The 6,364-nt window shown below is 43.5% G+C and overlaps 1 non-coding gene across 1 annotated transcript; it reads right to left on the bottom strand.

Annotated features, from left to right (window-relative positions):
• Positions 1 to 109: 109 nt before the first annotated feature.
• On the bottom strand, positions 110 to 2,099 carry LOC143206159 (small subunit ribosomal RNA). Its single transcript, XR_013008164.1, has one exon. It is a non-coding gene; the product is annotated as a small subunit ribosomal RNA (ribosomal RNA).
• Between the last annotated feature and the right edge of the window lie 4,265 nt (positions 2,100 to 6,364).

Raw genomic sequence — 6,364 nt, 5'->3', positions numbered from 1 at the left:
ATTCGATCGGAACTTCCGAACTTCGTAGATGGCTCTTTAACGTTCGACAATGATTTTTACAGACTTGTACGTTTACCTATTATATATATATAGGCATAACAACACACTGTAATGATCCTTCCGCAGGTTCACCTACGGAAACCTTGTTACGACTTTTACTTCCTCTAAATGATCAAGTTTGGTCATCTTTTCCTACACATCGACGACGCCGAAACGCCATCGCGTGTCGATCCGAAGACCTCACTAAATCATTCAATCGGTAGTAGCGACGGGCGGTGTGTACAAAGGGCAGGGACGTAATCAACGCGAGCTTATGACTCGCGCTTACTGGGAATTCCTCGTTCATGGGGAACAATTGCAAGCCCCAATCCCTAGCACGAAGGAGGTTCAGCGGGTTACCCGGGCCGCTCGGCCAGGGAAGACACGCTGATTCCTTCAGTGTAGCGCGCGTGCGGCCCAGAACATCTAAGGGCATCACAGACCTGTTATTGCTCAATCTCGTGCGGCTAGAAGCCGCCTGTCCCTCTAAGAAGAATAGTTTGTACGCCGACAGTAAAAACCGCGCACGAACCGCGAAACCCGAAAGCAACGCGGCCGGCGGGCCTTTAGGATGTCAAAAAGCGCCTAGTTAGCAGGCTAGAGTCTCGTTCGTTATCGGAATTAACCAGACAAATCGCTCCACCAACTAAGAACGGCCATGCACCACCACCCACCGAATCAAGAAAGAGCTCTCAATCTGTCAATCCTTCCGGTGTCCGGGCCTGGTGAGGTTTCCCGTGTTGAGTCAAATTAAGCCGCAGGCTCCACTCCTGGTGGTGCCCTTCCGTCAATTCCTTTAAGTTTCAGCTTTGCAACCATACTTCCCCCGGAACCCAAAAGCTTTGGTTTCCCGGAAGCTGCCCGTCGAGTCATATTAGGGAACGTCGACGGATCGCTAGCTGGCATCGTTTAAGGTTAGAACTAGGGCGGTATCTGATCGCCTTCGAACCTCTAACTTTCGTTCTTGATCAATGAAAGCGTTTTTGGCAAATGCTTTCGCTTCTGTTCGTCTTGCGACGATCCAAGAATTTCACCTCTAACGTCGCAATACGAATGCCCCCATCCGTTCCTATTAATCATTACCTCGGGGTTCCGAAAACCAACAAAATAGAACCGAGGTCCTATTCCATTATTCCATGCATACAGTATTCAGGCGAAATTTTAGCCTGCTTTGAGCACTCTAATTTGTTCAAAGTAAACGTGCCGGCCCACCTCGACACTCAGTAAAGAGCACCCGCGGCAGGATTGAGTTGGGCCGTCGTAACCACGACGCGCACAACACGCACGCCGAAACGCACGCGCGACGGCGACGCGACACGACTAAGCCCACCGGCAGGACGTCTCGCGAAAAACACGCCAGTTAACACCGCGAACGATGAACCGGCGGCGCGAGACACAAATTCGACTACGAGCTTTTTAACCGCAACAACTTTAATATACGCTATTGGAGCTGGAATTACCGCGGCTGCTGGCACCAGACTGGCCCTCCAATTGATCCTCGTTAAAGGGTTTAGAGTGTACTCATTCCGATTACGGGGCCTCGGATGAGTCCCGTATCGTTATTTTTCGTCACTACCTCCCCGTGCCGGGAGTGGGTAATTTGCGCGCCTGCTGCCTTCCTTGGATGTGGTAGCCGTTTCTCAGGCTCCCTCTCCGGAATCGAACCCTGATTCCCCGTTACCCGTTACGACCATGGTAGGCGCAGAACCTACCATCGACAGTTGATAAGGCAGACATTTGAAAGATGTGTCGCCGGTGCGAGACCGTGCGATCAGCTTAAAGTTATTCAGAGTCACCAAGTTGTACGATGACGAGCGCGAACCCGAAACCGATTGGTTTTGATCTAATAAAAGCACTCCTTCCATCTCTGGTCGGAGCTCTGTTTGCATGTATTAGCTCTAGAATTACCACAGTTATCCAAGTAATTGTGGGTACGATCTAAGGAACCATAACTGATTTAATGAGCCTTTCGCGGTTTCACCTTAATTCGGTATGTACTGAGACATGCATGGCTTAATCTTTGAGACAAGCATATGACTACTGGCAGGATCAACCAGGGAACTGTTCTTATTATTTTATCGACACGAAGCAGATAAAACAAATACAGACACAGTTTATTTTATAAGTTTGACTTATAAAGAAACGTGTGCGTAAGACGACGATATATAATATATATCGACGACTAATAAAAAGGAGGTGCATGATAGCGCGCCTAGACGACGGAAAAAACCGGTCCGAGGCGCCACGCTCTTACATTTTAATATTAGTTGTCTAATAAAACAAAACGATATCATCATCTTAGACACATCTTTTGTTTTTTTTATACACAACCGATCGACTAGGCACCCAATTATCTCGATTATCGACGACGATCGTCGACTACGTCGAAAATTGGATGCCGCAAAATATCGTTCGGCGTTTATAAGACCTCGAAAAACATTCTCTCCGAACCCTTCGCTAGATAGAAATATATAAAGCGACAAGGAAACCTCGTACGAGAAACGTTTCGTGATTTTTTATTTTATTCTCGCTCGGAGAGCAGAGAGCTATCGCAAAATGTGTTGCTGTTTTATGAACGTTCCGATGAAAAACCGATACGTCCATAAAAATAATAATTCCAATCGCATATGAATCGTGGATCATCTTCTTCTAACGAAGCCGAATGTTCCCGCCGAATTCGCGATCTCGCAGTGATACCGTCGTCGTCGTCGTACGCTTCCCGATATATCGAAAAAAACCGACCAGGAAGAACAACGAAACGACGATACAAAATCGCGAGAGCGTTACGAATATATAATAACACGACGAAATACGCTTTTTATTTAGATAAATAAAAAAATACGGTTCGGATCTTATATATTAACATATAATATGTAATACCACCTTCGCTGATCAAAAGCCACTCGGTAAAAGTGTCACAGCGCCGGTCGACCCGACCCGTCGTATCCGTCTCTCGTATCGCCCCACGTAGAAGCGCACACGATTTAAGCGCGGGTCTCTCGCCAGCTATCGGAAATGTATGGGTGTTTTAGAACAGATCGTTTATACGGACGTTGCGCAAATTTTTCGTTTTTACGTCTGCCCGTTCTCGTTATTATCGGAATGTTCCGATGAATAAACTTTAGCTTTAGACAACGTGAACTTCTAAAGCAATAATTTTAACCTCTCGTGTTAATACGTCCTCAGGCCGTTTCTAGACTGCCGATCACGTTCTTTAAAAGTCGGAAAATTCCGATCCATAAAATTATGCTAGTAGAATGTAAAGATCCTTCATAGGATGGATACTGTCACATATCGATACGGCGATCGGAGTAAAACTGTTCTCACGTATTTCAGGACATTTTAGGTTGTTACGTCGGCCCGTTCGTTATTATCGGTATATACCTATGAATAAATGTTTTGCTTGTAGAACGTAAGATTCCAAAAGAATGATTCGCCGAAACGATGGTGCACCCTTACGATCGGATATTTGCCGCTTATTGGCCATTTTCTATAATTCATCCGTTAGATATCGTTTATCGACTACGGATAAGGTTTTCCGATATCAGAATGTTCCTAAGGATGATTCGAAAGTGATTTGAACGAAGAATTTGATAGAATGAATCCTTTATTTATCCATTGAGTACAGGGTACGGAGTGTCTGCGGGGTCAGCTAATATATTATATTTCTCTCTCGACGTAATGGTAACTCGAAGTCCGAACCGCGCTCATGAAGCTCGGTTTCAATCCAATCCATGTTGGTCGGTTCCTCGAGAGGAACGCCGTATCTTCGCGGTCGACCGCCTAATGAATCAGGTGGTAAAAGTCCAAGCCCAGCGCGGCAACGGCAGGCGCGTTCAACGTTTTAACTGCCAATTCTACGGTCATTCATCGGCCAACTGTAAAGCCACTCCGGCCTACGTCAAGTCCCAAAGACAGAAATTCCCCGCCGAAATGCACCAACTGTTGAGAACCATACACCGCAAATTACTCGGGATGCAAGTGCCGACCTACTCCAAAAACAACCAAACCCAAAAGACCAATTCCTCCCCCCACTCATGTACGGGGAACTCAAGATAACAGTCGTCTGGCTGGTCTGGATTCCACTAGAACACGAACCCGATCTCCATTGGCGAAATACTCTTCGGAACATATTCAGATGACCAAGGAGATTTTCAGGCCATTTTCAACGCCATCAACCACACAGCTATTGGAAGAATTACTATCGGCCGGGATAATAGATGAGTTGGAACTTGGGCTTATTGCTCCAAGCGAACCAACTCACTACTCCTCCAATCGACCGACAATAATTGACTTTTTTATCTATCAAAATTCGAATCAAGCCTCTGACCTGCAAGTACTCCAAGATATCGATTCTGACCACAGGCCTATCCTCCTCACCCACCATCAGCGATTTTCCACTGAGTTCCACTGTCCCCAAGCAAGGTCAACCTAGTAAACGAAAAAAAAAGTATCTTCTCTTTGACGATCCTCATTATATTAGGACGATAGTTCCATTCTAAATTCTTGATTAATTACAGTTCCTATTTGTTCATTTCGAGACGTTCCCGTGATTAATACTTATCGTGTAGAAATTAGCCACAATCCACAATTAGCCACAGTTAGGAAAAATAAATTAATTATCATATAGTCATAAACGTAATAAAAATGAATACACATATTTTCGAAGTCACTCCAGAAATACTTTACCTTATTTTTAAATAACAATCTCGGGCCGTACCATTTTTACAAAACTTATTCTATATACTTACTATATAACAGATTATAATGATATAATATAATTCAATACAATAACTACAATATATATATATATATCTGAAAATTCTGTTTTTATAAAATGTCAGCTACTGTTTAACATTTCATTTTTTAAAATGTATATCCAATTGTGGTTCTGAAAAGAACCGATTTTGCAGGTAAGTAGTATATTGAAACACACATAGGTATGTGAATTAATTTACTTAGAACTGGTATATTTGGTGACTGCTTTGGTACCTTCGCTAACGGCGTGCTTAGCCAACTCACCGGGTAACAATAACCTAACGGCGGTTTGGATTTCTCTGCTCGTGATCGTTGATCTCTTATTGTAATGGGCGAGACGCGACGCTTCGGCGGCTATCCTTTCGAATATATCGTTCACGAAAGAATTCATGATCGACATGGCCTTGCTGGAGATACCCGTATCGGGATGAACCTGCTTTAAAACTTTGTATATGTAAATCGCATAGCTTTCCTTCCTCCTGCGCTTCTTTTTCTTGTCGCTCTTAGAGATATTTTTCTGGGCTTTTCCGGCTTTCTTGGCCGCCTTACCGCTTGTCTTCGGTGGCATTTCGAAATAAAAATCCCGACGTCTCACGTACCTCAAAGAGTACTTAACTAAAAAAATGCCTTTAATTCTAGAACTTATAACATTCGAAGGAACACTTCTAAGCCCCGCCCATAGCCCGAGTTAGAGTCTGATTGGTCGCGTATGATATAACGAGTTTGGCTCGCGGACAAAATTCCAGGCCGATCTGTAAGAAATTTCCAGTACCGTTTTTGATTTAAAGGTGAGCAGTATCTAACAACGATCGAGATTAACATGTCCGGACGTGGTAAAGGCGGAAAAGTGAAGGGAAAGGCGAAGTCTCGTTCCAATCGTGCGGGATTACAATTTCCTGTCGGTCGTATTCACCGACTTCTAAGGAAAGGAAATTATGCCGAACGCGTAGGGGCCGGTGCTCCCGTTTACTTAGCTGCCGTAATGGAATATCTGGCGGCCGAAGTTCTCGAGTTGGCGGGTAACGCCGCTAGAGACAACAAGAAAACAAGGATTATCCCTAGGCATTTACAATTGGCCATCAGAAACGACGAGGAATTGAATAAACTGTTATCTGGCGTTACTATTGCCCAGGGCGGCGTCTTGCCTAACATTCAAGCAGTATTATTGCCTAAAAAGACAGACAGCAAAACCAAATAGATAACGCAAACCGTTTAAAGTTTTGCATACGCCCTTTAATATCGGTCCTTTTCAGGGCCAACAAAATCGTATAAAAAAGAAGTTAGAATACGCGTTCTTATTAAAGAATAAATATTAACTAGAAAATTTATAAATAATCTGATCTGTACTGAATATTCCTTTATTACTGTTTTAGAGTATCGATCGATCGGTTCCCTAATTAGTTACGGCTCTATCTAGAAAATAATCATTTAAGTAATAATAAGATAATAAATAAATTATATAAATATTCTTTCTTTTATAAAGTTATATTGTGGTTCTGAAAAGAACCGTTTTTTTTTCTATTAAAAAAATACGGTCTTGGACGAACGTATTTTTTAGGGAAGTCGT

Source organism: Rhynchophorus ferrugineus, unplaced genomic scaffold, assembly GCF_030347505.1.
Source record: "Rhynchophorus ferrugineus isolate W39M unplaced genomic scaffold, kcgeb_rfMv2 rfM566, whole genome shotgun sequence".
In the NCBI taxonomy this organism is placed as follows: domain Eukaryota; kingdom Metazoa; phylum Arthropoda; class Insecta; order Coleoptera; family Curculionidae; genus Rhynchophorus; species Rhynchophorus ferrugineus.
Note: the sequence above shows the minus strand (reverse complement) of the source record. Positions and strands in the feature narration are given on the sequence as shown.